The sequence below is a fragment of the Coenobita brevimanus genome, chromosome 110, assembly GCF_032717465.1.
Source record: "Coenobita brevimanus isolate Jiangsu-jjx chromosome 110, ASM3271746v2, whole genome shotgun sequence".
NCBI lineage: Eukaryota > Metazoa > Arthropoda > Malacostraca > Decapoda > Coenobitidae > Coenobita > Coenobita brevimanus.
Genome location: NC_137063.1, coordinates 29235999 through 29259090, shown reverse-complemented (window position 1 = coordinate 29259090; position 23092 = coordinate 29235999). Strand labels below are relative to the sequence as shown.

Here is a 23092-nt window from a genome sequence, read left to right as displayed (position 1 = left end):
AGAATCAACGTTATGTAAATGAAATACACAAAATTATTCCTGTTAAAAGCCTAGTAAATAGCAATATTGAAATTTATCGGGGAAGTTTAACATACTTCATAAATTTGACCTTTGGGTAAACCCCTAAAACGTCATCTGATTCCAACACTAAGCCCAATATCTCATTTACTCACACATTCCCTTCCACCTTAATCTTCTCCATACGATCTCCCCTCTCTCTCTCTCTCTCTCTCTCTCTCTCTCTCTCTCTCTCTCTCCAGACGATTTTCAGTTCTGGAGAGACTTTTTCAGCAGGAGGTTTTAAAGATAGTCGTATTAGTTGCATTAGTGTGAGAGGGCTTTCCTAGGTTAAATAAGTGTCCAATCTTATCAGGAACAATATAAGTATGACGCCATCGTACTGAAAGAAAGAAGATAACTGCAGTAGGCCGGTTGGTCCATGCTAGGCAGCTCCTAAAAGTGTAACTAAACTACTATAATGAGATGGATAACAAAGTAGAAGGCTGTCCCCCACCTTCAGCCGAAGCCGGCAAGAAAAAGTCAGAAGGAACACCACGCAGCATAGAAAAACTGGCGTGGACATTTTATAGGAAAGTGTGATAGGATAAAAAGAGTCTATCAGACTATCATAGTGCAGCCTGAAAAGAAAAAAGAATGAATTAGCACTGGTTATAAGATTATATATATATATATATATATATATATATATATATATATATATATATATATATATATATATATATATATCCACCCCTTATTTGTCATATGCTTATCTAGCCTATGCTTGAAACCCTCAATGGAAAGGGCAGCAACTACATTACTAGGTAGCTTATTCCATTCGACCACTATAATGCCAAACCAATTTCTGTTTATTTCCTTACTAAAACGGAATTTAGTTTGAAACCATTACTTCTAGTTCTATCCTGTATGCTCACTTTACGTACCTTGCCAATATCTCTTCATCCACTTAAACATCTCAATTGTCTCCCGTTACTCCACGCCTTTCTAGGCAGTGCAGTGTCTGCCGTCATATGAAAGGTTCGTAACATCATGCATCATTTTTGTCATTCTTTTCTGTACATTTTCTAAGAAATGCATATACATTCTATAGTACGGACATCAAAATTGCACGGTGTAGTCTAAATGTGACCTTTCTAACGCTAAAGTTGTAAAATTACTATAGCTGACTATTGCCACGCTTCTCGAAATAAATCCTAGGACCCTAATTGCTTTATTTCTCGCATTAATACAATGTTGCCTTGGTTTGAGGTCTTTACTAACCATAACTCTAGAACTAATTTCTTTGTTATTAAAGTATTATTTAGTATCTCCAATGGTCTTGCCTACGTTAAGTACTATACATTTTTCAACGTTCAATTCCACTGGTCAATTTTTGGACATTTGGACAATATCTGCCAGTGCATTTACCAGGAATTTTACCGTAGAGGAAGTCAGCCAGAACGTCCCAGTACTATAACCTGACTCTCCTGAAATTTTTCCTCTTAAAATACATAGTCAGATACGGTACATAAAATCCATCTTAGACAATTTACCAACCAACAAAGCTCCAGGCCCAGATGGAATTCCTTCAACTGTTTTGAAAAAGTGTTCCCCAGAACTTGCCTCTGTTCTAGCTAAATTATTCAGACTATGCTACGTTCCTCTTCATTCCCTAACTCATGGAAAGAAGCCATTATCCACCCAGTTCCAAAGAAAGGAAGTTCCTCTGACCCCTCTGATTACAGACCAATAGCTGTCACATCTTCTCTTGGTAAAGTATTTGAAATTGTAATTAATAAGCACATAGTTAAACACATTGAATCCAATAACTTTATTAGTGATAGACAATACGGTTTTCGCCACGAAAGATCCACCATCGACATAATCTCCTGACTCATACCATCCACCAATCAGTTGATCAACATGGAGAAGCTCATGCAGTAACCCTTGATATTTCTAAAGCTTTCGACAGTGTGTGGCACCGTTCCCTGCTATCCAAACTCCATTGCCATGGACTAACGTCTTTTGTACCTCTGTTTTCTTCATATCTCAGCGACAGAAAAATAAAAGTAAATGATGTATAGTCCAATTTCACTCAATTAATGCAGGCGTGCCACAAAGATTAGTTCTGATACCAACCCTATTCCTTGTTCATATTAATGATCTCTTATCTGTCACCCACAATCCCATTCATTCATATGCAGAGGACTCAACGCTTCACAATTCATTCACACTCAAACGCCCATTTACAGTGTTTAATAACTCTAACTCTCAACTCAGTGCAGCCATCTCTATAAATCAAGACTTATCTAAAATCAGTGAATGGGGACAAAATAACCTTGTCTCATTAAATGCTAGTAAAACCAAATATATATATAATAGACAGATGCCCTTAGCTGGACCTCGCATGTCAGATCACTTGCTAATACCGCCTCAGAGAAACTTGGATTATTGTACAGAGTCCGTAACTTCTTCACTGACGAGCAGTTAGCTATAATTTATAAGAGCCATGAACGCTCTCAGCTAGAATATTGCTCACTCTTGTGGAATGATGTGGAGAGGTTGCACTAAAACAAGTAGACAAAATTCAGAACAAAGCTTTTGGAATTATTAATAACCGTATTATAAATAAACTACCTTCCCTACAAGTAAGAAGGAATGTTGTCTCGAATTATTTTACAGATACTTTTATAGCAAATGCTCAGACGAAGTTGCCTCCATTGTGCCACCTCTCCATGTCTTCCCTCGTGCTACACGGCATCTGGTAGCGGTCTGACTGGAATGTTACAGTCATATTGCAGAGCTTCTGCCTATCAGAATTCTTTTACTCCCCGAACTGCATCTCTCTGGAACTCGCTTCTCCGGAGTTGTTTCCTCCCAAATTTCAATCCACAGCTGTTCAAGTCCAACTGCCACAGAATTTTTATGAATGGAGGACGACAGTAATCTGGTGTATGGATTTTTTTATGCTTTTATTTTTCCTTCCTCTATTATGTTACTTAAGAAAAAATGAAAAGGACTGATCGTTTAGTGTGATGAAGTCTTACAATTTATTCTTGCTGCAGTCAGTCGATGGCGGCACCAAGATTATCGTCACCGTCATCATCATCATCATCATCATCTTAACCCCAGAATTCAGAAACAGAAGCAGGAAAGCACAAAAGTAGGATAGGGACGGTATAAAGAGCATGTACCAAAATTAGATGCACCCATACTCTCATTTGATGCAGCCTACAGTACATCCTCGGCACCTCCCCAAAGCCACCCACGCACTATGTCAGAAGCCTCGGTTTAAAAAGAGGGGGGGGGGATTAACATTAAGCCAAATGATTTTCTGCACTCTAGAAAACCATTTACTACGTTCGGTGATTACTATATAAATATTAAAATGCATGTCTGGTAGCTTACTAGTTTAAGGTACCCCACTCGGATGTGTCGCATGAAGAGTTCTTGTCGTAGGTAAGGTATGGGTTTATTAAAATAATGCCGCTCGGGAAAGATTGATTGGTCAGCCTCGCCTTAGAGGTCTGGAGCGAAAAGCCCAGACCGAAAACCCTTACACGCCTAAAGGCCCAATATAAAATTAAATGCTGGGCGGGCAAAATAAAATGAAACTCATGCTACATACAGTGACACATCAGCTTACACCTCAGCATTGTTCACTTCCTGCTGGAGGCCGTCGTTTCGTTGGTTGAGAATGGTTTCTAGCAATTCTTTTTTAGAGATTTATTCTGCATATTACGTATTACTATTCTTTTCTCGGTTATGCATATCTCGATATTAATCGACAAAAGTTTCAAAAGTAACACACTAGAGAATATTAACTTGCCATGTATAGAAATAACCTGGTAAGGAAGAGATGCTGGGGAGAATCCTTAGCCCCAAGAAAATTCGATTCTAAATGACAATAATACCAGGTGAGTGGTACTTATTTATACTCATTTATTTATTTATTCATTTTTGATGTATGCATTACCTGGTATTCCATTTAACATCTTTTCAGTCTGACATTATTGTTATTGGCTATACTAAGTTCGCTTGATTTATGAAAGTGTGGAATATTTGAAAGGTTACGTACGATAAACATAAGTGAAGAATGTGTGTGTGTTTGTGTGTGTGTGTGTGTTCCAGGAACTATACACACGCGCATATTAGTCACGCGAACTTCGGTTTCAACACACACACACACACACACTGACACGTCTCACCACTCCTCTCTCTCTCTCTCTCTCTCCCATAAATTTTTCAAATGTTGTGTGTTGTTGCAGGTGACTGGTTGAAGAGCGTGACTGTAAATATGTAAAAGGTAATTATAGAGGCATAAAACGGACCAGATAATGAAGATAGTGTGGAGAGTTTTGGAAGGTATGATAAGAGAAAGACTGAATACTGATTAGATGCAGCTGTGGTTTCTGCCAGGCCATGGGATCACTGATGCAGTACACGTATTCATTGTCCGACAGCTTCAGGAACAATATATACGATGGGAGAGAGTATTGTAATGTTTTTGTTCGTCTTTGTTATTTGGATAGGGCTTTTGACAGTGTTCAGGAAGGTGGTAAAGTGAACAATGAGAAAGCTTGGGACTGAATAGTGGCCGGTAAAACTGGTTATGACACTGTATACAGTTGCGTGCTCGCATCCAGGTAGGAGTGAACGGAGGTTTGAGTGATGAGTTGCCTTGAATGCTGGCGTCATCAGGGGCCAGTTCAAGCCCTTCATAGTTTATCATGGAGCATGAGGCGTTCTCACCTGACTTCAGAACTGGACTCCCATGGGAGGTGTTGTATGCTGATGACTTGGTGTTGATCGCTGAGAATGAGGGGGAGGGGGAGGGAATATTTAGGACGTGGGGAGATGAAATGAGGCACAAGGGTTTTAGGGTAAACGCGAAAAAAACGAAAGTGATTATATGTAGGGCAGGTGACAGCACCCTCAAAGCAGAAGTGTGGGCTTGCACGGTTTGCAACAAGGGTGTGGGAAATAACTCAATTTTTTGCAGTGTTTGTGCTAAACGAGTGCATAAGAAAAGTAAGGTAAGTAAGGTGGGGTAGACGCAATAAGGCTCTTAGCCACGATGCTCAATCTCCGTAACTTAGGTTTTTGAACTTGTGGCGGGTTATTCACCCAATACCCTGGGATACAAGGCCACTGCATCATCCAGGTTACCTCAGTTACCTTCTCTGGGTCATTGGCTATCCTAGGTACCCATTTTACCTACAAACCCAGAAAGGGTGGCTGGACCCCTGAGTCGAGTGACACCATCTGCCCGCACTAGAGATGTAGTTGTGTTAGAGGCAGGCTGCAAAAGAATGTTGATGTGGAGTGTGTGTAATATAAGGAGAGCATTCAGAAGCAGAGAAGTGGGAAAGGAATAATCTTCTTGGAGAGTCTCTTAAGTGTGTGGAGCTTTTTTATTTAGGAGACATGACAGGTGCTGAAGGTGGGGCTGGAATAGCGCTGCTGTAATGGTATGGAGTGGTTGGAAAAAGTTAAGGGAGCTGTTGCGGTCAAATTTTACACGTTGCCCTCATCTGATTTTCGACTTTTCGTTAACATTTTCTAGTAGAATTGGTCATTCTAAGAATCTTTTCTTCTATGACATTTCTCTCGCAAATTGATAATAAACGAGTTACACGCGATTTACTTTCGCCAGTCACAATCACAGGTGGTATTTTTTCGTATTTACACCCAACTCACTGACAACAAAAATGGCTAACTCATCTGATACTTTACGCAATTCTAAGCATTTTGTCTTCTATGACATTCCGTCTTAAATCAACCGTTGATGAGTTATGCAATTTATTACACATTATTTTCTATGGGAGAGAGATTTTCCCTGCCGTGGTCGGACAGTTGTGTGCTCGTTGGTGCGTGTTGTGTGTGGGTGGATAAAGCGCATGCGTGGCACATGAATCAGCCAATCACAAAAAAGAATTTCATATGTCCCACGCTAGGGCTTGCAAGATATGAAAGTCAGTTTGTCTCCAACCATGGACTGGGAAGTCTGCAAAATGTATTACTTCATTGCTATTTCACGGTTCTACCAGCAAGAAGATAAAACTATTGCCGTTGTGCGATCGCATGGTGTTTTACCTTCAACAGGAACAAAGTACCCAAATCAAGGCGAAAGTCTCATTTTACTTGAGGATCAGAAAGTGTTGCACTGCCGCCCGTCACCAGTTGCCGTTACAGCTACAGACGACTCTTCAGATGCAGACGAGGAACTGTAAACTAGGTAAATGCATTATTTCTTATTTACACCCGGTTAGGTTAGGTTAGATGAGGTTTGATTAATGTAATGGGGGGTCTGGGGGGCGAAGCCCCCCAGTTAGGAAGCACGGCCAGGGTTGGGGGGTCTGGGGGGCGAAGCCCCCCAGTTAGGAAACACGAACTCCCTACGAAGCTTATAATTATTTTCTTCCGAAGGATTTTAGTGTTTTTCTTTTTTTATAACAGTTCCAGTAGGAAATTACTCGCTTTTGCGTTTTTCCCCCACCCAACACCCCGGTCCCCCAGAATTCTTGGGGGGAGGGGGAAGAACCGCAAAAAAATACGTTTCAGGTGATAACAGGCATCCAACCTGAGTGTTTTCTGTTGTTTTTGGTGTGATTTTTGTTGATTTTGACCGGTCCTTTCCACCGGAAGTCGCTAGTGGCGTTCAACAATAACTAGCGACTTGCGATAGAAACGAAGGTCAAAATCGATCGAATCACACCAAAAACAACAGGAAACACTCAGGTTGGATGAAAAAATCGGATGAGAGCAACGTGTAAAAATTGAACGCTGTTGCTCCCCCTGACACTGAGAGGGCTCTCCCTCCATGCCAGGGGGTCATTATATGCAGCCTTTGTTAGAAGTGTAATGCTGTACGAAAGTGAGACGTGAGCAATAACGGAGGAGGATATCAGAGATGATAATGATTAGATGGATGAGTAATGCGTCCCTGAATGACAAGCCTGGAGGGTTTAAGACTGCAAATGATGAGTTGAAAGGAAGAGTGAGACTTGAATGTTTAAGTGATGTACTGAGTAGGGGAAGACTTGAGATGGTTTGGGCATATGGAGAAGGTGGAGGATGATAGCTGGGTGCCGAAGGTAAGAAGTCTGAACGTTGAGGATAGAGCTGCGGAAAGCAGATGGAGAAATGCTTGGGACGAGGCTACAGAATTTGACTTCAGGGATAAGAGACAGGATAGAGAGGCGTTACAGATCGAGCAGTGTCGACAGCCTCCGTTAGATAGCCAAGGCCGATTCATACAGGGATGCTGGCGCTGCAGCCATAATAAACGAAGCGAGAGGAACCATTTACTCACATTCAGAGAAATACATTCAAATCTCTCTCTCTCTCTCTCTCTCTCTCTCTCTCTCTCTCATTTTTTGAGGACATGATATTATAGTTTGCAATATAATTTGCAATATCTAGTCAAATTACATTTTATTTTATAATAGATTTATGTTTGAACTAAGGAAAATAAGATTTAGTGGAATTTTATTTAAACGTGTGATCCCTTTTATTTACGGACAAAGACCTGTTGTTCTGCGCTGTGCGACAGAGGCAGCCCACCAACCTAACACAAAGGAGGCAATGTGATGGTCCTGTAGCGCACTTATTGTGCAACACAGTCTTATTGTGCACCACACAGCCTCCATACATAATCATCACATTTCCTCCACGCTTTGCACACGGCACAGTGGCACCGAGGTTGGTATGACCCAGTCACCCTCTTAAAACCGCAAACCCACGCTGAGGGTGTCGCTCGTGTCCAATCCAATCAGGTCACATATAAGCCACGCCGTGAGGTGCGTCTTCCAATTGCCTGCGACCAGAGGTCTAGCTACCCAATCACAGTCGACCTAGTAGTGTGCACACGGCACTAAAGGCGTATGTCAGCGATATGTGTACAGAAGCGCTTGAGGTGTTGTCTGAGGCCTTCTTCCCACACCTGACCCCGTCCAGGCAACAGCTGTGCCCCTCGCCTACACATACTCATCACGGATACACTAAAGCACAACTAGCCATCTCACAAACTACTGAGTTTATGTAACCACTACTCTCGAAATAATCGCAGTCACGGTACTAGATCCAGCTTATATACTATGTAATTCTCCCCTGTGAACTACATCTTGTTAATACACTCCTCACGCTCCCAAACTGAGTTTAATATCAATCCCTATTGTGAATATCGAACATATAAAGTAGCGAATTACCACACTTGCTAAAGCGCTACACAGGTAACTATAATAGCTCACATACCTAAAGCGCTAAACACTAGCAAGCGAGCACTACCGCACCAAATAGAAGTCGCTACGGTCCCCACAGTTATCTGGGGATTAAACAGGGATTAAGAAGTGTCACAATCTGTAAGTACCTGAGATTATTCTAGGAAGTACTTGTGTAACAGCTAATGGTGAGAAAACAGTATTAAATACTTTACAAAGTGTAAAAGTTAGGTTAAAGTAGACGATATTCCTTGCAGTCGTATGGCCAGGGGTCTGTGCGTGGACTCGGCCTCCCGAGGTGAGGAAAGGTTGAGAACATCTTGAGATTTATGACCTGGGTTGCCACGCGAGTGGCCTCCGAGGGGAAGCTGTGGACTTAGACATTACTGTGTGATGAACATCCAATGAAGAAGACCCCGGTACAAGATATCCCTAAATGTATGGTGAGCATCGTTGGGCGTTACACCACTATCACAGTCGCCATCTCAGTCTTATCTTCCATACCTTACCACAGTAGCCACCAGCATAGTCACAACTCCAGCTATACCAGCCACACCACAGACAGTCCATCACTACCGCCACATCACTCGAGTCACACCACACTGCCCATCCCATAATACACACACACACACACACACACACACACACACACACACACACACACACATCACAACAACATTCACACCACCAATTCCATGTCATAACACAGTACTAACGACCACTACAACCACACCGCCACATCGCACCCTCACAACTACACCACCACATCACATCCACACTTCATCTACCAAACCCCATCCTCACAACCACAAACCACTACTACACATACGGTACACCACAGCTACTATCCACCCCACAACCACAGCTCCTCTACATTCATCATCATCCAGTCCTACGTTTCCCCCTGAGGAGCGTGGAAGCCCGGGGCTAGGAAAGTTGGTCCTGACATTTAGGATGAGAGTGACCAGCCTCACTCATCCCTGAGTGGCATTACGTGAGCAATAAACCCCAACCACCCCTTGGGTATAAACTTTCACTGGTTCAATCCGATTGGAGTTTCGTAATTACCCACTAAACAACCAGGCGCCAAAATTTGGTTATATGGTTACCACCCAGCGTAGTAAATGGTTTCCTGGTGTACAGGAAACCATTTGGCTTGTCACTTAGTGTAAAGTCACCCACAGGCAGGAGGAACAGGAAAGAATGAAGGAAAGAAAGACAAGAGGGAGTATAAAGCCACCCGTAGGCAGAAGGACGAGTAAAGAATGGAGGAAAGACAGGAGAGGATGGAAGGAAAGAAGGATGGAGGAGAGGAAAGGGCAGACACCTGAGGGCAGCACTACATCGAGTGAGTGGATGGTGAGCGTCCCCACCTACCACAAAACATCTCTATACATTGCCACCATAAACATATTACCTCCACCTCCACACCCCCACCACAATCACATTACAAACAACTATATCAGAAAGGTGGCCTGCAGTCCTACCGGACCCAGGTTCAAATCCCCGCTGGGGCAGGGAACAGTTCAAGGATTTGAATTTCATAAAATCAGACTTTACTGATCTACCAGAAGACCAGCCGACATGTCGTAAAAATACCCCGGCTAATACCAATACACCAGTCCTGTATAAGACCGCCCTATGTATTCAGTATGGACGGTTAGTGTTAGCGCCGAAGTGGTGACATGTGGAGATGTATATTAAGTAGGATGACTACTGCGCCTTGGAAGCATGCTGTGAAACCAATGCCCAGAATCGGACACTTAAAAAAAAAAAAAAAAAAAACACACACACACGCCAACACCACAAATACACCTTCACAACCATACTATCACCATAACCACACCACCACAACAGCCACAAGCACCACCACACCATCTCCACAACTACAGCTCGACCACAACCACACCACCAAAACAGCCACACAATAACACAATCATACCAACACCATCACAGCCACCACCACAACCAACACTACCACCTCACTACCACCACAGCCACACCACTTACACCACAACCATACCACACCACATAATCACCATTAACAATAGCTTGGCCTTAAATTACCATGCATTACGAGTGCTGAGGTAAGAAGACATTATCACCAGAATACGGTGCTTGTCATGAAGAAATGCTGTGGGAAGGGTGCAGAGCTGTAGTTTTGCCTTCTTCTATTGAACTATATGAAATAATCTGCAAAAAAACACGACTCTGGACCAAGTTAGAGTAAAAAGAGTATAGTAAAGGAGTCAGACAGTGCTCAGAAAGACTCTGAATCAGATTTTTAGTTTATTTCTGTTACTTCCAGACGATTATATGCCACTAAGAAAACACCCCTCTTGCTGAATGGGTTAACGAAGGCTAAACTTAAACCCTCATGTTCGAAACCTCTATTCTGTTGTAAATAATATCGTTTGATGATAGCAAGAACTTAATATGAGCTGAAGAAATGGGTCAACACCTTGGGTCATAATTATAAACTCTCCTAAGCTTAAGTCGTGTAGGGGATTGCTTGTCTATATTATACGCTGATCTTTATTAATCTATCTATCTATCTATAGCCCGACGCCCTAATCCCGCAAAGGGTGGCCGCAGACAAAACGCCTCCAAGTCACTCTGTCACCCACCATTTGACTCCCCTCCCCCCAACTCACCCCCCCCCTCCCTCATATACCTCTCAACTCCATCCCTCCACCTCATCCTCGGTCTACCCCTCCCTCTCCCTCCCTCCACCTCACCTACATACACCCTCTTAGTCAGTCTTTCATTCTCCATCCTCTCCACATGTCCAAACCACCTCAGTATATTTCTCCTAATCTTTTCAACCACATCCACATCTACCCCACAACGTTCCTTCACTTCTTCATTCGTCAACCTGTCCCTCCATGTCACTCCACATGCTCCTCTCAAGTAACTCATTTCCACTGCTCTCACTCTTGACTTGTTCCCCTCTTTGCAAGGTCCACGCCTCGCTTCCATACGTCAGGGTAGGGATCACAATACCATCATGCAGTGACTTCTTAACTTCCATACTCACCTCCCTATTTCTCATCACTGCTTTCAGTGTGCCAACAACCTTCCTTCCCTGCTGTACCCTTTCACGTACTTCATCCCCCAAAGTTCCATCCTTACTCATCACACTACCCAAGTACTTGAATGCACTCACATTCTCCATATCCTCACCATCCAACCTCACTGCACACTCTGTGACTTCATTCCTCTCAAACACCATAACTTTACTTTTGTTTACATTAACTTTCAGCTTCCTCCTCCTACACACTGTCCCAAATTCATTCACCAAACCTTGCAACTCCCATTCATCTTCACTCAACAATACTGTATCATCAGCAAACAGCAACACCGGAAGCTTCCAAATCTCACCCTCATTCATTAGGGCCACCCCCACATCCACTGCCCTACCTTGTACCTCCTTTACGACCCCATCCATATATATATTAAACAGCCATGGAGACATTACACACCCCTGTTTCAGTCCCACATTGAGATCAAAGAACTCACTCAACTCACCATCCACTCGCACCGTAGCCCTAGCTCCCTCGTACATACTCTTCACAGCACTCAACAATTTCCCCTCCACTCCATATATTCTTAGTACCTTCCACATACCTTTCCTATCTATTCTGTCATAAGCTTTCTCCAAGTCCGTGAAGGCAGCGTACACTTTCCTTCCCTTCTCTAGATACTTCTCCACTAAACATCTTAGAACAAATATCTGATCTACACACCCTTTTCCCTTCCTAAATCCCCCTTGTTCTTCTCCAACTAGCTCCTCAGTCATATGCCTAACCCTATCAATGAGTATTCTACCATATATTTTACCAGTCACACTAAGAAGGCAAATACCCCTATGGTTACCACATACTTCTCTCTCCCCTTTTCCTTTGTACAGAGGAACAATTATACCTGATTTCCAGTCCCTCTGGAACCCTTCCCTCTTCCCAAGCCAATCTACACAACTTCCATATCCACTCCACAACAATCTCACCCCCATACCTAAGCATTTCACCACACACTCCATCAATTCCTGGGGCCTTTCCCAGCTTAATCTTCTTCATCGCTTCCACTACTTCCGACCTACTGATCTCTTCCTCCCTCCTCTCATCTCTTCTTCTCCCAGCCATTCCCCAACCACTTATACTCACACTGCTCTCACTCTCTACATTCAACAAATCCTCAAAGTGCTCCTTCCATCTCCTCAATTTCTCTCTTCTCCACCAACAATCTGTTATTCCTATCTTTCACTCCCCTACTATTTCCCCTTTCACACTGCCTTACTTTCTTTACTTCCTTCCAAAACAATTTCTTACTCTCCCTCCATTTCACACTCAGATTCCTCCCAAACTCTTCATCCACTTTCTTCTTACTCTCCTTCACCAGTCTCTTAACGTCCCGTCTCCTGCTCACATATACCTCTCTTCTCTCTCTCATCTTCTCCCTACCTCTACTCGCCAACCATTCACCATATGCCTTCTTCTTTTGTTCCACAGCTCGTTTCACCTCATCATTCCACCATGCTGTCCCTTGCACACCCTTGCATCTCCTCCTCACTCCACAAACCGCCTCCCACACGCTGCGCTTATCTCTTCCGTGAATATCTTACATACGTCTTCCACCCCTTCCATCTGCTCTAGCTCATACCTTCCCAATCTTTCTTCCACTATGCTCTTATACTCTGTCCTCTTCTCACTATCTTGCAATTTCTCCACTCTTCTCACAGGAGCTGCTTCCTCCTGTCTTCCCCTTCGCCTCCTCAACCACTTTCTTTGCAGCTCTACCTTGGCCATCACTAAGTGATGGTCCGAGACTCCATTCCCCCACCCTCTCCACACCCTTGCATCCAACACTTGTCTTCTCATTCGCTCATCCACACACACGTAGTCTATCATTGCCTTTCGTTCAACAAGTTCACCATCCATCCTCCTCATTACTCTCCATGTATACCGGTGGATCATCTTATGACGAAAGTAGGTGTTGGCTATTGCCAACCCCCTTACCAGCACAGATGTCCACCAAAGCACTACCATTCCCATCTACTTCTGCTGGCACACCCCACTGACCAACCACTCCATCCACTCGTACATTCCCGACTTTGCCATTCATGTCTCCAATCAACAGCACTTTCTCGCTCCTCTCAAACTTGTCCATACATGCTTCTACTCTCGCCCAAAACTCATCTTTCACTCTTGCCACTCGATCCTCTGTTGGAGCATACACACATACAATCGCCCATGCTTGTATACCTACTTTCATCCTCACCCATACAATCCTTGCACCCACTGTTCCATACTCTCTTATATTCTCCTTCCACTTCTTGCTTATCATCAGACATATTGCTTATCATCAGACATATTAATGCACCTACCAAATACCTCACAACCAAACTGAAGTGAATATCAAAGTGGCAAAACACGGACAGTCAAATGATCTATGACAGTGGTCAAGTGTTATGGAAACCTGCTAATAAAGTGAAAAATACAGGAAATAAAACGATCCGTGATAATAATTTTCTGCTACAGAGATTTAATCCTTTACACTGGTGAGTGTCCCAAATACAACACGAAAACTACCGCATGTCCTTAAAGGCCAGTAGTCTACAGTAGCTGGTAGGTAAATGGTTTGGCCGGTGTCTCTTTCTCGGTCATTCTGTTAGAGCTCTAACTTTTGAAATCCTTGACCTACAAAGTTAATTTATATTTGCTGGATGATAACGGTTGCTTTATTGTGCAGCTGGTATAATAAGGCCTGCATGAAGTATGCTAACACCGCATCTCTCTCTCTCTCTCTCTCTCTCTCTCTCTCTCGGTATATAATATCTATCTATCTATCTATCTATCTATTATATATATATATATATATATATATATATATATAATATAGATAGATAGCTAGATATTATATACAGAGAGAGAGAGAGAGAGAGAGAGAGAGAGAGAGAGAGAGAGAGAGTTAGCTGCAAAACCTGGCAAAGATTGGTTCAGTCAATGAATTCGTGGAGAAGGTTGGGTGGGGGGGGGACCCTTTGTTCAGCAGTGGACTGGCAATGGCTGATGATATATATATATATATATATATATATATATATATATATATATATATATATATATTGCTATATACAGTATATATACATACATACATACATATATACGAGGTGCTACCCAAAAGTTCCAGTAATTTGAACAGAGAGAGCCAACCATTTGCGGTTTTGCCTTTTGCCACTAGGAGGAGTCAGCAGCACCTCTTGTGCACCAGTGTGGCCCCGGCCGTGTCTGTGGGCGGACGTGTTGTTGAGCTAGGCTAACTATTGTAACATGTTGTGTAGGTGGTTTGGCGGTTTTGCAATGGCGAACCTCACGGAATAAAGAACCTGCATCAAGTTCTGCTTCAGGATCAACAGGACGCTGCAAAAACTCACCAGTTGCTTCAGCAAGCCTTTGGTAACAATGCTCAAGTCCCAAAGCAGAACATTCTTCTGGTACAAGCGGTTCAAGGAAGGACGAACGTCCATTGAAGACGATGACCTTTCTGGACGACCATCAACAGCAACAACACCAGAAAACGTCAGAAATGTTCGTCAGGCCATCCTTGCAGATCGCAGACGAACTATCCGTGATGTTTGTGATATCGTTGGACCGTTGTACAGGAGCGTGCAATGCATTTTGTTGGGAATGAGACGCATCACTGCAAAATTTGTGCCAAAACTGCTGAGTGACAAGCAGAATGCACATCGCGTTGCAGTTTGCAGGGAGCTCAAGAATCAGGTCAGAGATGATGCCACCTTCATCTCCAAGGTCATAACTGGTGATGAATCATGGGTTTATGGTTACAACCCAGAGACAAAGCAGCAGTCATCGCAATGGATGTCTCCCAGTTCGCCAAGGCTGAAAAAAAGTGCATCAAATTCACAGCAATGTCAAATCGACGTTGATCGTTTTCTTCAATATCCAAGGGATTGTTCACATAGAACTCGTCCCACCCAGTCAATCTGTCGGCAGAAAGTTTTACTGTTAAGTTTTGCAGCGTCTGAGGGAGAACATCCGCCGCAAACGTCCAGAACAGTGGAAGAACAAAGACTGGGTCCTGCATCATGACAATGTCCCAGCCCACACATAAATTGTTGTCTTGCAGTTCCTGGCTTCCACTAATGTGGTAGTCATGCCCCACTCACCCGATTCACCTGACCTTGCCCCCTGCGACTATTCCCTGTTTCTCAAGCTGAAATTATGACTGAAAGGGCGTTGAGGAGATCCAGACAGAACTGCAGGCGCTCAAGACCATTGCGCCTGAAGTCTTCCAGGGATGCATGGACTCGTGGAAAAAACGCTGGGACCACTGTATACATGCCCAAGGGGACTACTACAAAGGCAACAGTTAGAACTAGGAGGTATGGTAACTTATTTTCCTACAATATTCAAACTACTGGAACTTTTGGGTAGCACCTCGTATATGTATTTATATTTATATATTTGCGGTATCTATCTATCGCCAGGTCCGGACGATATATATGCAAATATTGTAAAAGAAACCAAAGAAGAATTATGTCAGCCACTTTTAACATTATTTAATGACTCTTTAAGTTCAGGAGAAGTTCCCGAGGCGTGGAAGACCGCAAACGTAGTGCCCATCTTTAAAAAGGGTGATAAATCAGCTGCGTCGAATTATCGTCCGATAAGTCTAACGTCAATAGTAGGAAAAATGTTAGAGTCAATTTTGGCAAATAAGATTAGAGAACACTTAGAAAGATTTAATCTTATAAACGAAAGTCAGCACGGATTCAGGCAAGGACGATCCTGCCTCACAAACTTGTTGTCATTCTACTCGGAGGTCTATGAGGCAGTAGATAGCGATAAAGCTTACGATGTTATTTATCTGGACTTTAGTAAAGCTTTTGATACGGTCCCACACGAAAGGATAGTTAGAAAGGTTCGAGCACACGGTATAGGCGATATCTTAAAATGGATAGAATCCTGGCTGAAAGGACGAAAGCAGAGAGTATTAATAAATGGAACTAAGTCGGACTGGGGATTAGTAACTAGCGGTGTACCACAGGGTTCAGTACTCGGTCCCTTATTATTTATCATATATATAAATGATCTAGACTTAGGAGTCAATAGCAGCATCAGCAAATTTGCCAACGATACAAAAATAGGGCGTATCATTAACTCGACTGACGATTGCCATAACTTACAAAAAGACCTCGATACGTTGTCCAAATGGTCTAAAACTTGGCAAATGGAATTTAACGTTGAAAAATGTAAAGTACTTAACGTAGGCAAGACCATTGGAGATACTAAATACAGTTTAGATAACAAAGAAATTAGCAAATCGGAATGTGAGAGAGATCTAGGAGTTATGATTAGTAACGACCTTAAACCAAGGGAACAGTGTATTAATGCGAGAAATAAAGCAATTAGGGTCCTAGGATTTATTTCGAGAAGCGTCAGCAATAGATCATCTAAAGTAATACTGAAACTTTATCTAGCATTAGTAAGGCCACATTTAGACTATGCAGTACAATTTTGGTGTCCTTACTATAGAATGGATATTAATTCGTTAGAAAATGTACAGAGAAGAATGACAAAAATGATACATGACGTCCGGAACCTGTCATATGAAGACAGACTGAATAGACTAAGTCTGCATTCGCTAGAGAGGCGTAGAGTAAGGGGAGACTTAATTGAGTGTTTAAGTGGATGAAGGGTATAATTAAGGGAGATATCAGCAAGGTACTTAAAGTGAGCATACAGGATAGAACTAGAAATAATGGTTTCAAACTAGAAAAATTCCGTTTCAGTAAGGAAATAGGTAGAAATTGGTTTGGTAATAGAGTAGTAGACGAATGGAATAAGCTACCTAGTAAAGTAGTTGCTGCCTCTTCCATTAAGAGTTTCAAGCATAGGCTAGATAAGCATATGACTAATAAGGGGTGGATATGGAAAAAAGAAAATCTTATAACCAATATAATTCATAATTTTTCCTTTTCAGGTTACACTGTGATAGTCTCTATTCTCCTTTCACACTTTCCTGTAAAATGTCCACGCCAGTTTTTCTATACGGCGTGGTGTTCTTTCTGACTTTTTCCTGCCGGCTTCGGCTGGAGGGTTTGGAGGGCTGGGGAGAGCCTTCTTCTTTGCTATCCTTATCTCATTCTAGTAGTTCAGTTACTCTTCTAGGAGCTGCCTAGCATGGGCCAACCGGCCTACTGCAGTTATCCTCTCTTCTTATGTTCTTATGTATATTTTTCTCTCTCTTTCTCTCTCTCTCTCTATACATACATACATACATATAAATACACACACATAATGCTGTACACAGAATATGTACAGTCGGCTTCACTTTTAAGTACTACACCGACTTGTGGCGTCTAGGTAGATGTGGCACCACTGTGTTTGTTTACAACGTTGTATTAAGACGCGAATGAGTTGGAGGAACCCCTGCATAATGGTCAGGTACTGACAACTACATTGCTATGATCTATGTAGTGATTATATTATATAAAAGATGTAATGTAATTGAACATGTGCCTGAAAGTGGAGCTTAATTTAATGTGATGATGCTGGGACCAGTCAGGGAGTTGGTTGCTTCGTTGTGGATGTTCAGGGGTGCTGTTGGTCCGAAGCAGGCCTTGCTTTACCGAATGAGACGTGGGCCAAAATAAGGCTTGTCTAGTGCAACGTATAAAGGAGGATGAACATATTCATCATCATCATATATATATATATATATATATATATATATATATATATATATATATATATATATATATATATATATATATATATATATATATATATATATATATATATATATATATATATATATATATATATATAGCCTCTGTGGTACAATGGTAAAGTGTTCGTTTTATGTACACTGAAGAACGAACGAGGGTTCGCTCCCCACCAGGGTAATAAACTTTGGGAGCTTTCTTCTGGCCACATACTGCATTGGCGGACACAAGGGGTGCTGTAGCTGAACCAGTGTCGCTTACTATAAAGTATGCTTGCGCCCAGTCGGCTTGTGCAGGCCGATTGCACTTGGTTCACAGACTACACACACATCCAAAGCCACTTCAACACAACAGTTACACTTTCATGCACTTCTCACCCTACATACAATCTCTACTAGACAGCCTAAGCCACTTGGTAGAAATACATTGGTTGTATCGTCCCCACTTCGGTAGGGATAGGCCGGTCCTGCAGTGGACACTCAAACGGCTGATGAGATGAGATTATATATATATATATATATATATATATATATATATATATATATATATATATATATATATATATCAGCCGTTCAGTGTCCACTGAAGGACCGGCCTATCCTTACCGAAGCAGGGACGATACGGCCAATGTATCTCTACCCAGTGACTTAGGCTGTCTGGTAGAGACTGTACTTGTATGTAGGGTGACAAGTGCTTGTGACTGTGACTGTAATGTTGGAGTGGCTTTGGATGTGTGTGTAGTCTGTGAACCAAGTGTAATTGGCCTGAAGTAAGCTGGCTGGGTGCAAGCATATTAGAATGCGACACTGGTTCAACCATAGCTCCCCTTATGTTCGCCAAAGAAGTAAGTAGTGCGGTGAACGCTTCCCAAAGATTTTACAACTCTAGCGGGAGGTGAACCTGCGTCCACCAGCGTGCAAGATGCCCACTCTACCACTGCACCACAGAGGCTCCATATATATATATATATATATAACTATCGTCCAATTGCTTTAACATTCATTCTTTGTCTCTAAAGTTTTTGAGTCAGTTCTTAACAGAAAAATTTTAAAGCATCTTTCCTATCACAACCGTCTTTCTGATTGTCAGTTTGGGTTCCGTTAGGGGTGCTCCACTTGCGATCTTCTCACCTACCTTTCAGACGACTGGTCATCCTCCTTTCGGGACTTTGGCGAAAGCTTTGCCATTGCACTTGACATCTCAAAGGCTTTCGATCGAGTCTGGCATAAATCTTTAATGTCCAAACTACCCTCTTACGGTTGCTATCCTTCTATCTGTGCCTTCATCAATAGCTTCCTCTCTGGTCGTTCTACAGCTGCTGTTGTATGCGGCCATTGTTCTTCTCCTAGATCTATCAACAGTGGTGTTCCCCAGGGTTCTGTCCTATCGCCAACTCTCTTTTTTTTATTCATCAATGACCTTCTAAGCTGTACATCTAACCCTATCCACTAGTATGCTGATGATTCCACCCTTCACCTTTCCATTCGGTTCCCGCAACGTCCATCTCAGCAGTTACTTCAACAAACAAGGGATGAGGCTATGGCACACCTAATGTCTGACTTGGCTCGTATCTCTGACTGGGGTAAAAATAATCTTGTTGTTTTTAATGCATCAAAAACTCAGTTTTTATACCTATCAACCCAACACAATCTTCCACAGGAGCACCCACTAATGTTTAATAATATTCAGCTTAATCCTGCATCATCGTTGAACATGCCTGGGATTATCTTCACTCGGGACTTATCTTGGAAAGATCATATTGCATCTCTTGTAAAATCTGCTTCCAAGAGATTAGGTGTGCTAAGCCGACACCGTACCTTCTTTACCTCGACACAGTTGTTGACTTTATACACAGTTTTTTTTTCGCCCCTGTTTAGGGTACAACTCTCATGTGTGGGGAGGCTCCCCACTTACAGCTCTTCTCAATAGGGTGGAGTCAAAGGCTTTTCGTCTCATTAACTCTCGTCCTCTTACTGGCTCCCTTCAACCTATGTTTCTTCCTCGCACTGTTGCATCTTTATCTCTTTTCTATCGTTACTTCCATGGTCACTGCTTCTCTGAACTGTCTGCTTGCATCCCTCCATCACAAAGACGGGTGCGTAGCACCCGTCTAGCAACAAACTCTCATCCCTTCTCCGTCCAACTCTCTAATGCAAGAGTTAACCGTTACTCCCAGTCCTTCATTTCTGCACTAGGTCAACTCTGGAACTGTCTCCCTCTGTTTGTATTTCCTACTTCCTGTGATATCCAGTCTTTCAAACGCAGTGTGTCCAGGCATCTCGAAATGATCGGACCTTGAATTTTGTATTGTTTTTGTTTTTTCCTGGAAGGAACGGTTTGCGGGCTCCTGGCCTTTGGTTCCTTCTCTCGCATTTTATATATATATATATATATATATATATATATATATATATATGTATATATATATATATATATATATATATATATATATATATATATATATATATATATATATATGTGTGTGTGTGTGTGTGTGTGTGTGTGTGTGTGTTCTTTGCACTGGTATGTGTAATTGTCTATAAAGTATGGCCAAAAGAGAGAGAGAGAGAGAGAGAGAGAGAAGGCAGGGCATGCTTGATAACCCTTCCCCCACACCCTTCCCTCTTAAGAACTTACGTATTATCAAGTAATTTATTTACACACACACACACACACACACACACACACACACACACACACACACACACACATACTGTACAATACTGTGTATATATATATATATATATATATATATATATATATATATATATATACACACACACACACACACACACACACGCACGCACGAGTGTGTGTGTGTGTGTGTTTGGATTCGTGAGTCATTATAACGCTTTTTGTATATTATTGTGCAACATATTGTACGTGCGCACGTCACCTACATAAATTTTATAATGCGTCTACTGTACATGTGTCGGTGTGTCTGTTTTCCAGTGGATGTATGTAAAACTGTGTGTGTGTGTGTGTGTTCTTACCTAATTGTTCTTACCTAATTGTATCTTTACAGGAATGAGTCAAGCTCGTACTGTCCCGTGTCTTAAACCATATTTATCGTACATATCCTTAAATTTGTGAATTGTTTTGGCACACACTATTTCATTCGGTAGTGCATTCCATTGATCAATTGCTCTGTTTGGGAAACTGAATTTCCTTACGTCTTTATCACCTCTCTTCTTATGCAGTTTTTTGCAGTGTCCTCTTGCTGATGCTTCCCCATATGTTAAGTAATCATTCATGTCTATTTTCTCCTTCCCTGATATGCATTTATATAGCATTATCATGTCACCTCTTTTCCTTCTCTCCTGTAGTGTTGGTAGATTCAGTTTATTTAGTCTTTCTTCTTAGCTTAGATACCTTAAGCTTGGTATCCATCTTGTAGCGGCCCTTTGAACTTTTTCAATCTTGTCTATGTGTTTTTTGAGATTAGGACTCCAGACTACTGATGCATTCTCCAGGGTTGGTCTGATGAATGATGTTATTATCCTTCTTTGCATGTCTTCATTTATGTATGTAAATGCTATTCTCATATTTGCAAGCAGTGTATACATGTTCCGTACCTTCTCACTGATGTGGTCAGCCGGAGATAGTCTGTTATTGATAATCACACCTAGGTCCTTCTCTCTTTCTGATGTGTGTAGGGTTTTATTTCCTAACGTATAATCCCAATCAGGTGTTTTTCCACTTTTACCAAACTTGATTACATGACACTTGTCCACATTGAATTCCATTTGCCATGTATTACTCCATTCATGAGGTTTATTTAATTCTTCTTGTAGCTCTTTACAAGAGTCTGTGTTAGTAATTCTCCTTTGTATTTTTGCATCATCTGCAAACATATTTAGATAGCTTTCATTTCCAGTGTTACTGTTTATATCATTTATATACACTAAGAATATGATTGGTGCCAGCACTGAACCCTGTGGTACTCCACTAGTCACTTCTTTCCATGATGAGTAGTTTCCCCTTAGTAATGTTCTCATTTCTCTTTTTATGAAAAAATCTTGCATCCAACAAAACAGTTTTGCCTCGAATTCCTCCTTGATGGTACAGTTTCCATAAAAGTCTTTGGTGTGATAATGTGTCAAATGCTTTCTTGAAATCTAAATAGATACTGTCCACCCATCCTTCTCTTTCCTGTATTGTGTCTGTTACTCTGTCATAGTAGCTCAACAGATTAGTAACACATGATTTTCCTTTTCTGAAACCAAACTGTCTGTTATCATACTGTGTTCTTCTAGATGATTTACCTAAGCTTTTCGTATAAGCTTTTCTAATACCTTGCTTACAACACTGGTCAGTGATACTGGTCGGTAGTTGAGTGAATTTTGTCTATTTCCTTTCTTGAATAAGGGGACAATATTTGTTTTCTTCCAAATATCAGGTAGTTTACCTTGACTCAAGGATTTCTTGAAAATTAAAAATAATGGTTTACTTAACTCCTTTGCACATTCTCGTAGTACCCAACATGAAATTTCATCAGCACCACTTGCTTTTCTTCTGTCTAATTTACTTAACTCTTCCTGTATTACTATTTCTGATATTTGTATATCTGGTAGTATGTGTGGACATGCATGTTCCACATAGTCCCTCTCACAATTTTTTTCTTCTGTAAAAACTAATTGGAAATTCTTATTTAGTGCTTCACAAATATCTTTCTCTTGTGTATAGGTGATTCCCTCGTCCGTAATGGATTGTATTATATCTTTTACTTTGGTTTTGCTTCTGATGTAGCTGTAAAATAGCTTTGGTTAATCACTACTTTTATTTATTATGTCCTCCTTAAACTGTTTTTGGGCTTCCCTTATTCTTGTGTAATCGTTTCTTGCCTGTTTGTAATTATTATATGCCCTTACACTATTGTGTTTTCTGTATCTATTCCACAACAAATCTCTACTTTCTTTTGATTTTTTACATTCTTTATTGAACCATTTCTGTATTTTCTTATCTGCTTCTTTGTGCTGTGGGATGTACTTCTGGACTCCTATTTCATAAAATTCACAGAATTTTTTATATACAGCATTAAAATCTTGTCCTCTAAGCTCATTTTCCTAATCAACTTCTAAGAAATACTTCTTTAGGTCTTGATAATTTCCCTTTTTATAGT

The 23092-nt window shown here is 41.5% G+C and overlaps 1 protein-coding gene across 1 annotated transcript in view; it reads left to right on the top strand.

The window, feature by feature from the left end:
* Nucleotides 1-23092, top strand: part of LOC145417526 (tryptase-like) — a 386101-nt gene that overhangs the window by 242371 nt on the left and 120638 nt on the right. The gene's annotated exons all lie outside the window — the stretch shown is intronic.